The following is a 9,413-nucleotide window of genomic DNA, read 5'->3' as shown; positions in this document are numbered from 1 at the left end:
AAAGACGATGTCGCGTCATTTCCCGACTGCCGGATAGGAAATTTCTCACGGTATGATAAAGTAATTTAGGCTGGCAGTTTAAAGTGAGCGCTTGAAAAAATCATTCTCAGTCACTATAGCATATGCTAAAAAAGGTGAAGGCAGAACCTTGCGCCCTTAAGAGACATTCATTAAAGTACTTGACATTCTCATTCCAATGCGTTAATTTTATTCTTTTGTCCCACCAAAGGTCATGGATTCGGCTTCCACATCAGCGCAAATGTTCCACTCCAACTGAGGATCGTGGGTTCGAGTGCAAAATTAACTCTATCTTAATTAACTTTGCCTTTTTTGGCATAATAAACAGCATCGGAGCCAGGTGCAGAACAATACGATGATGGACGCGAGAGCAGTGGCAAGAGCGCGTGTCAGCGCGAGGCAAACTCACGTGACCTCCTGTACCACACGCCCCGTTTTCCAGATGATCGGAGATAGGCGCCGCTTAATGGTTTCGCCTTAATAACTTTTCACAACGACCACGACAAATGTGTCAGCACTGCGCCAGTAGCGCTGAAACAAAAAGAGCTGCAGCATTTGAATGAAAGCTTAGCAAGCTTTAAGTGGTAATCATTTCTTTTTTCCCATATGGTCTTTTTCCTTGGTGTATAATCGTATGGTTGACATTGGCGTCCCCTATACAAGATATTGATCAATATTTCTACACACGTGTGACATTGAATTGTGTGAACGAGGCGCGTGGCCGCTATCACTCGACAAAAGAGGAGGAAGAACAAACTGGGCTCGCGCTGTGAATCTAACCGGTCATCGCTGCAACCACTGTTGTAAGTATAACCTGTAAATAGTTTCGCGTCTTACTGACGTCCTTCGCGTAACATTGTGGTTGAGGTGGAACTTTCCTGTCCTCGCCGCGGAGCTACGAAGCAGCCCCACCGTCGTCTTCTAAGCCATGGCTTCCGTTGGAACCACTCCGTCACCACCTACACCTGCGGCGCCAACCACGACGTACGTTACGGTTCCTAGTCTCCGTGATTCTGAGACATTCTCCGCCCAAAATGGCGTTGACTTGGACGACTGGCTCAGTATGTATGAGCGTGTTAGCCGAAGCTACCACACACTAAACATTTAAACACCCTTAAGGGTGTAAATCAGTTCGTCGCCAGACCAACACCCTAAGGGTGCTGTTGTCTACACCCTACAGTTGGGGTGCAATTATAGCACCCTAGAGGAAGGGTGTCAGCAAAATAAATTTAGGGTGTAGGGTGCAAGTCCATATGAACACCCATCTATGTGGGTGTAGGGAGGGCGTACACCCTTTTATTTCTAGTGTGTATGGAAGGCAGGTTCGGCAGTACACGCCTTCAATTACTACTATGCACAGCGATCCACGCGTAACTCTAGCGTGCGCCAGAAGGTTCAAGTTCGGCTAGCAAACGCACCGTCGAACAGCCGGCCTTGAAGCTTCGAAGGGCACACACACACATATACGTGTGGATCACATTACATATTAGTAATTCACAGTGTATATTGGAAAACCTGTCTTCGCTGCACAAATACAAACTAGCAAATGTCACTTTTGAGCATGTACATCAACACCAACGGTTATGACGATTTCCAGGTCCACATAACGTGCAACACAGACTGGTACGATATATGATGCATATTTAAGAAAAATGTAAATATATTTATTGCATACTGCAATACAGAGTAGAAGATATACATAAATCACATGAAATATAAACATGCACAATCACCAAACATATCGGTAAGTACAAAAACATGTACATTTCCCACAAAGGTACCTAAGATATATGTATTGATCAAATCTGTTATTAGAGAAGAAACTATGTATAGCGGCACTCAAAGAGCCTGAGTTGACCTCGCAGTGTTTTGGGCCACATAAAGGAATAAATTTTCAGTATTAGGCTCAATGAACGAAAATTCAAGTTTTGATGCCTTGAAAAAAATGATATTGCAAAGATGAATTAGGGAAGTAATTGAAATGCAGAGCAAATGCAGAAGACACCTGTTATTTTGTACACTAATGTAATCGCAAAGCATTAAGAAAAGTTTGGAAAGTCGATGTAAGCATAACTGGCCAACATTTTTCGGACTGAAACAATACTTTCCAAGCATAGACGTGCTTTAATTGAGGTTTAAGCCAGCAGCATTAGTGCTAATTTCTCTTTCCAACAAGATTACTTAAGCATGGAAAATATGTCGAATTTTTTAGTGCCTACATAGTTTGCCCTCGTTTGTGAAACGAGAGTTGTCTGTGCTAAAGGTGCCTGTGTAGCATATTTTCTAACTACAATTCCAGTTTCTATAAATTTTTGCCTTGTAACCCGAAGGCATTGGTACATATACAATATGTTGTTTGAAAATAGGTTCTTTTCTTACTATAAATCAAGAGTGAATATTCTACATTTACCATTGTGTGGGTGCAAAGTGCAGTAGAAGGCCTGATAAAAGCAAACCACTTTTGATAAAACGATTTTGCTGAGCACGAAAGGTGGGCAGTTTTAAAATACATAATGAATTTCTAAATTATTTGCCCTTAGATGCAGTAATACAAGATTAGGGCTTGCTCTAGCATGTGAGTATGCAAATTAGCAAATATGGCTTAATAAATTAGCCATACTCTGGTTACCAAAAGAACACAGGCACAGGCAGTGATGCAAAAGTTCAAGTTAAATATCACACTGGTAACATTTGCCAGCAAATGGTTGTATCAAACATTATAAATATACTGAAAAAGGTGCTTTCTTGGGATAGTTGGCAATTAATGAGAAAAAATTACGTACAGCGTGAATTACAAGGACTGCGAGAGACGACATAGACTGCGCTGACTTCCAATATTTTATTGCGTTGCCACATTGTGTGTATGTATGCAAGAGCGGGCATGCGTACAAAATGAGTCACGAGGGGCGTCTGACAGCAAGTCATTCTACTAAGGACGTGGTCACCTGAAAAAAAAAACATAATTTCTATCTCTTGAGATACAAGACGTCACTAGGGACAGCGTGATAGAGGGGGCACTAACGCACACACTACCTAGCTTTCTGGTGAAATTTGCTTCTATAATTTCCTGGATGACCTGTGAGCTGTCTCGCTAAAACTTCTGTATCTCCAAAGAGGGGCACGCAGGCACAGTCACGGGGCAATGGATGCCCAAGTGGCCTTGAACGGTGTTATGGACGTTATAGTTCTCTCTTAAACGATCATTTAGGCACCTCCCTGTCCGTCCAACGTATTTACTGCCTCAAAACAGGGGAATATGGTAAACCAAATTCGTTGCACATATCGCAAAACGTTTTCTGTGCCCGACAGAGCAAGAACTCTGACGCGATTTGGGCGAGTGTACACACTTACAGAGCTTTGCCAGCTTTTCCGGGGTTGAGAAAAGGACTGATTCCTGGAGGTTGCCGAATCTTTTTTGCCTATCGGAGACATCATGCACATACAATGGCACTGCGAACCTGTGTCTTTCTACCGGCTGGTTCCTTTACTGAGCGGGCTCATCACGGTTTGTGCCCCTATGGCTGAAATTAAGGCCAAAGGGTAGTCAACCCTAGAAAGGCGATCAACCTGTGCAGCAAGAATATGTTGCATCTCGTGTGAGCAAGATTTATTGAGGCTGTTAAATAGGCAAAACTTTTAATATATTTAACGAGCTTTGAGTGTGCAGAGTTAAAGGGCAAGAGTGACTTCTTACTTCTCGGTTCGAAGCACCAGCCTGAGATCTACAAAGCGCGAGGAATCACAATGGAGACCTCGTGCGTTAGCTGTAGAAGCTTTCTTAAACATCTCCAAGACTCCTGAAGCAGCAGGCTCGAAAGCGTGATCAGTGCAGTCAATAAATACCAGGTAGTCAATCACAAACCTGCACAATTTGAAAGGAGACGCATCTAGGTGACCTTCAATATTGGAATCATGATGAGCTAGATAAATATCACATAGTGGCGGCGCCAGGCATGATCCTATACAAACATTTTTTTATATTGTGTAGGATTATGCCTGGTGCCGCCACTAAGTGTCATTTATCTAGCTCATCATTTCATTATCGAAGGTCACCTAGATGGCACTCCTGTCAAAGTGTGCAGGTTTGTGAATGACTACCTGGTATTTATTGATTGCACTGATCACGCTTTCGAGCGTGCTGCTTCGGGAGTCTTGGAGATGTTTAAGAAAGCCTCTACAACTAAGGCATGAGGTCCCCATTGATGATTCTTTGCGCTTTCTAGATCTCAGGCAGTGCCTTGCAAACAAACAGGTGTGCCAGTGCTTTCAACCGAGAAGTCACTCTTGCCCTTTAACTCTGCACATTCAAAGCTTGTTAAACGAGGTATTGTAAAGTTTTGCCTCGTTAACAGCCTCAATAAATCTTGCCCACATGAAATGCAAGATAGTCTTGTTGCACAGGTTGATCGCCTTTCTTGGGTTGGCTACCCTTTGGCCTTAATTTCAGCCATAGCGGAACAGCTTCTAAAAGGCACAAAACGTGATGAGCGCACTTAGTCAAGGAACCAGCCGGTTGCAAGACACAGGTTCGCAGTGCTACCGTATGTGCATGATGTCTCCGATAGGCTAAAAAGATTCGGCAACCTCCAGGAATCCCAGTCCTTTTCTCAGCCCCGGAAAAGCTGGCAAAGCTCTGTAAGCGTGCGCGCCTATATCGCGTCAGAGTACTTGCTCTGTCGGGCACAGAAAACGTTTTGCGATATGTGCAACGAATGTGGTATACCATATTCCCGTTTTGAGGCAGTAAATACGTTGGGCGGACAGGCAGGTGCCTAAATGATTGTTTAAGAGTGCACTATAACGTCCATAACACTGTTCAAGGCCACTTGGGCATTCATTGCCGGGACTGCCGCTGCATGCCCTTTGAAAATACGCAAGTTCTAGCAAGACACAGCTCACCCGGTACAATATTGAAGCTGATTTCACCAGAAAACTGGGTAGTGTGTGCATTAGTGCCCCCTCTATAACGCTGACTCCTAGTGAAGTCTTGTATCTCCACAGATAGAAATTGTGATTTTTTTTTCAAGTGACCATGTTCTTAGTACAATGACTTGCTTTTAGAACACCCCTTGTGACTGCCTTTCATTTTCTGCGCATGACCCCTCTTGTGTATAAAGACACGATGTGGCAACGCTATAAGATATTGTTGGAAGTCAGCGCATTGTATGTCATCTCTCGCAGTCCTTGTCCTTCACACTGTATGTAATTTTTTATACTGAACAGTGAATATTAATTGATTCAAAATTAGAAAAAATATAGTGCACATCTTAGCTGCAAAAATGCAATTGATGCAGCAAATGACGTTTAGCTTTCAAAAAGAAAAAGAAATGTTCAGGTGCAGGGACTCCATTCTCTGAGCATCTTGACCAATTAATGCAGCGCATGGCATTGCTGGAATCTTGCATCCTGCATTAGCAAAATAAGAGAATCATGAGAGTTAAGTCTGTGGAATTACACATGTACACTGTAGAAAATTTGATAAGGCAACAAGCTCCTGAAAGTAACAAACTTAATTAATGTGACTGGGAACAATGAACAGCTCAGGCAATTGGGCAAGATAGGTGAAAGGTAGGAGAAATTTCTATTTTGCAAATTTATGAATTGCATTTACTGTGAACACTAAACCACTATGTGACTGTGAATACAAGGCACATACAGCAGCAAAAGCAAATAAATTTACAGTAGCCTTTTCACCATAGAAAATAAGAGTGAATAAAATTTAAAGACACTACCAATGACATCTCTCAACAACAGACATTTGTCCAAGAGTGTGTATGTCACCTTAATATAAAATTGAAATGAAATCTGCAATATATCTCTGCATTACACTTTATAAGTACTGCAGCTGAGAACCTTACGGGATATGGCACATAAAGAATGACATGCACAGGACATTAAAAAATGCCTGTTTTTACACAACATTATTACACTAGGAGACAAAGAGTGGTTTTACAGAGAGCGCACCCAAAATGAAAATGAGGGAACCCCCACTGGCATTCTCATTTGCCCTGAAATACATGCATCCAGCCCAACAATCTCCAACTCTCCAATGCAGTTTACTAGGCCCTTTCTGTATCCTTAAATTTATTGAGTAGTTCTTATTTACTAATTTAGTAAGAATTGACATTTCGGCATACTTTCCTTGAAAATTTAGCATGTGTTAACTATTTGCCTTAGAGCAGGCCCCTTTCTTTCGATGGGTTAGCTTGGCAATACGGTGACAAGTAGTATCCCCAAAGATCATAAGTTTAAATAAACTTATGATCCTTCGTCATGCTCCCACTTTCTACTTCATGCTTTAAACTGTGATACCCCTCCTAGGCAGTTTATGTCATTCTGCGAATACATACATGGTCCTTCTTTGTGTAGCCTCTCAACTAGAGCCTGAAATTTCTTGTATCCTAAAAAAATCATCTTTACCGCCCAAAATATATTGCACGGTTACCCCTCACTTGGGGGGGGGGGGGAGGGATTGTACATAAGTGTTCACATATTCAGTGAACCTCAGAGCCACAACCATTTCTCATCCTGTGTTGCCACTACCCGCATGAGTCGCAATGGTTGTAAATTGGCTACCCGCCCTCTCCCACCTAAAAGTACCTTTTGCCACATGGAAAATGACCACAGCATTGCATTTGATTGAATGAGTCCTCGTGTGCATGTTTTTTTTACTCGTCTTGTAATGGCTAGGTTCAACATGGTCAAGTGGTCTGAAAACTGCCAAGCCCCAACCAATACTTTGTGTAGTTTCAAAATTATGAAACATTCATTTTTCAAGATTTGTCCCAAATTAAGCATGAGGCAGATTTTCATGATGCAAATGAGGAAAGGCTGTGCTTAGGGACAATGATAGGTCTGCTATATCCTGCAAAACTGTGTGAAATGACATATGCTTGTTATTTTCATGAGCAGCTAGCTCAGTACAAGAAATAGGCGCAATGCCTGCGGAAATGTTTTTAATAATTACCCTAGAGAGGCCCTAGTTTCTTGTAATTTCTTCAAATCCCTTGCAGTCTGGATTGCAATCCGGCGCAATTTGATATTGTATTTGAAATAAAAACAGCTCAAATTTTAAGGTTTTGAGAATTATAGGGGAATAAATTAAAGGTAGAAGAGTAATGCAACGAGCAAATAACAAGCTCATTGCATAGAGTAAAGAAATATTCCTTACCTGCAAAAACATTGCTAGCAGGAAGGTCATACGAAATTAGCACTGAATAAACAATAAAGAATATCATGCTGGAATTCCCCAGTCTGTGAATATTCTTGCACAAAGAAAATCCTCATTATGAAAGGCTATCAAGAAAATGCAAGTCTATGCTTTGGGTCAGCAGACATACCTGCAGTATGCACTACAATCGGCAATATTTTAAAAACACACACAACTGCACATGATCTCAAGCTTAGGCCGCCAAGGAGCCTCAGAGTTTTAAATTATAACTTGACTTACTATATTAAACTACACACCAATATCTACTTACAATGTTGTCTTCCCAACTGCTTCCTAGAAGACATCAACCAACTGCCTGACGGCGAACGCAAGTGGCTTGCTCTTGATGGAGGGCACCAAGGCTGGGCATTGTGAAATTGCTGCTATCATCTGCATGACCTGCGAGAAACAACGCTCTAAGTTCAAGATAAACAAATGCTATTAGAATGAAAGACAAGATCACTGGCAATGAGCCTCGTTCTGGTTTGCACGAGAAACGCAAGAAATATGGACTTTGTGCTGCTTACTGAAAAAGAAGCAAGCTTCCTTCCAGATGTTGCAGTCATGCATTAAGATTGTCGCACAGCTGCATGTTTGTATGCTCATATTCCGCTGTCGCTACTGTGCCAGCATGCTTTGCATAGCTTATTATTTCAAGATATATTGATTATTGTGTTTTCTTGCGAATTTTTGGCAAATAGCACCAGTAAGGAAGTAGCTCACTTGCACACACACTCCCTATGAGGAGCGAATTCACACACGCACGCATGCATGCACGCGCGCGCGCGCACGCACGCACGCACGCACGCACACACACACACACACACACACACAAGCCTCTACCACATAAGCAGCTTCCCACGCTTGACACACTGCATTTTTTATCCTTTGACACTCCTACTGCTAAGGCATAAAAAAGCCTTCGTGTGACCAACCCCAAACTCTTCAACCTAGACTTCCAGCTGAAACACTTTCTCGAGAGCCAGGACAAGCCTTCTAGCTTCCCCAGTGCTCCAATCTGTAGTTACGAATTTCAATAGGGCTATAGGCGACAGCTCTCGAAGGGCATACAAACTACCCGGAGAGATCTAAAGCTTGCATATGATACCTCTAAAGCACAACAACACTTCAATTTTTCAAAATTCATTAAAGCTCCTGAAGACAATTGCTATATACGCAGAACGTCTCGAATAACCTGCTGTTCACAATTTCAGCGGTTGTCTGCATCAAAGGAAATGTGGGCTAATGGGAAATTCACGTCTTTAAGATCAGAATTAGTGTAATGGCGAAACACACTACCAGATTTCTTAATCATTTACTTATGCTCTGGATGTAACGTTCCCTTTAGAATAACAATCAGGGATATCGATTCATCAGGGCAGAGGAGGGAAAAAGGAGGAAGCGTATACCTGACGCCTTCCCACGGATCCTCCTGAGAAACGGAGCCTCATACAGCAGTTGTCCAGGTTGGCTTGAAACCAAACTCGGCTTTCAGGCGGCAACACTCGCTGCACCAAATTGGAAGAGTTTTATTGCGAGTAAAACTCTACCGGCCTTATGCAATACATACGCACGCACACAAAACGCACTCGCGCGCACACAAATATACGCACTCTCAAAGCGCAGACACAAAAGCACGCACGCGCACATTGATAAACACAAACAAGCACAGGTACATGCAGGCAGACACGCTAACACGCGCACGCAGACACAGCGACCCACACAGAAACACGCTCACAAAACACATACGCACTAGACACACGCAAGCACGCCGGCCGATACAAACCGGCATGTACGCGCGCGCGCGCACGCACGCACGCACGCACGCACACACACACACACACACACACACACACACACACAAAGCAAGCTGATCTGAGCGCACGCACACATACGAATCGAGCCGAGCGGAGCGCGCGCACACACACAGACAAAGCAAGCCGAAAACATGTTCAAGGCGCCCGGCAAGCAACAGCAGCACGCGACCGCATCAAGGGGAACCAATACCGCGCCAGTTCTTTCGAAAGGTGGCAAAGTCAGTCGTCCTTTTTCTACGCGACGCAAAAGTGGTCGACAACATTTAACTTAAGTGCGAGCGACCGTATTACAAGAAGCCGCGCCGAACGCACAAAAGAATCACATCTATGAACGTTCAAGCGGTGAGAAAGAAAGCGTAACTATGCAG

At 43.1% G+C, this 9,413-nt stretch overlaps 1 long non-coding RNA gene across 1 annotated transcript; it reads right to left on the bottom strand.

Moving 5' to 3' along the window:
• Positions 1-5,118: 5,118 nt before the first annotated feature.
• Positions 5,119-8,972, bottom strand: LOC142567810 (uncharacterized). The gene is made up of 3 exons (XR_012825240.1): positions 8,638-8,972; positions 7,500-7,627; positions 5,119-5,424 (listed from the first exon to the last, which is right to left on the bottom strand). It is a non-coding gene; the product is annotated as an uncharacterized LOC142567810 (long non-coding RNA).
• Positions 8,973-9,413: the final 441 nt, after the last annotated feature.

Source organism: Dermacentor variabilis, unplaced genomic scaffold (assembly GCF_050947875.1).
Source record: "Dermacentor variabilis isolate Ectoservices unplaced genomic scaffold, ASM5094787v1 scaffold_14, whole genome shotgun sequence".
In the NCBI taxonomy this organism is placed as follows: domain Eukaryota; kingdom Metazoa; phylum Arthropoda; class Arachnida; order Ixodida; family Ixodidae; genus Dermacentor; species Dermacentor variabilis.
Note: the sequence above shows the minus strand (reverse complement) of the source record. Positions and strands in the feature narration are given on the sequence as shown.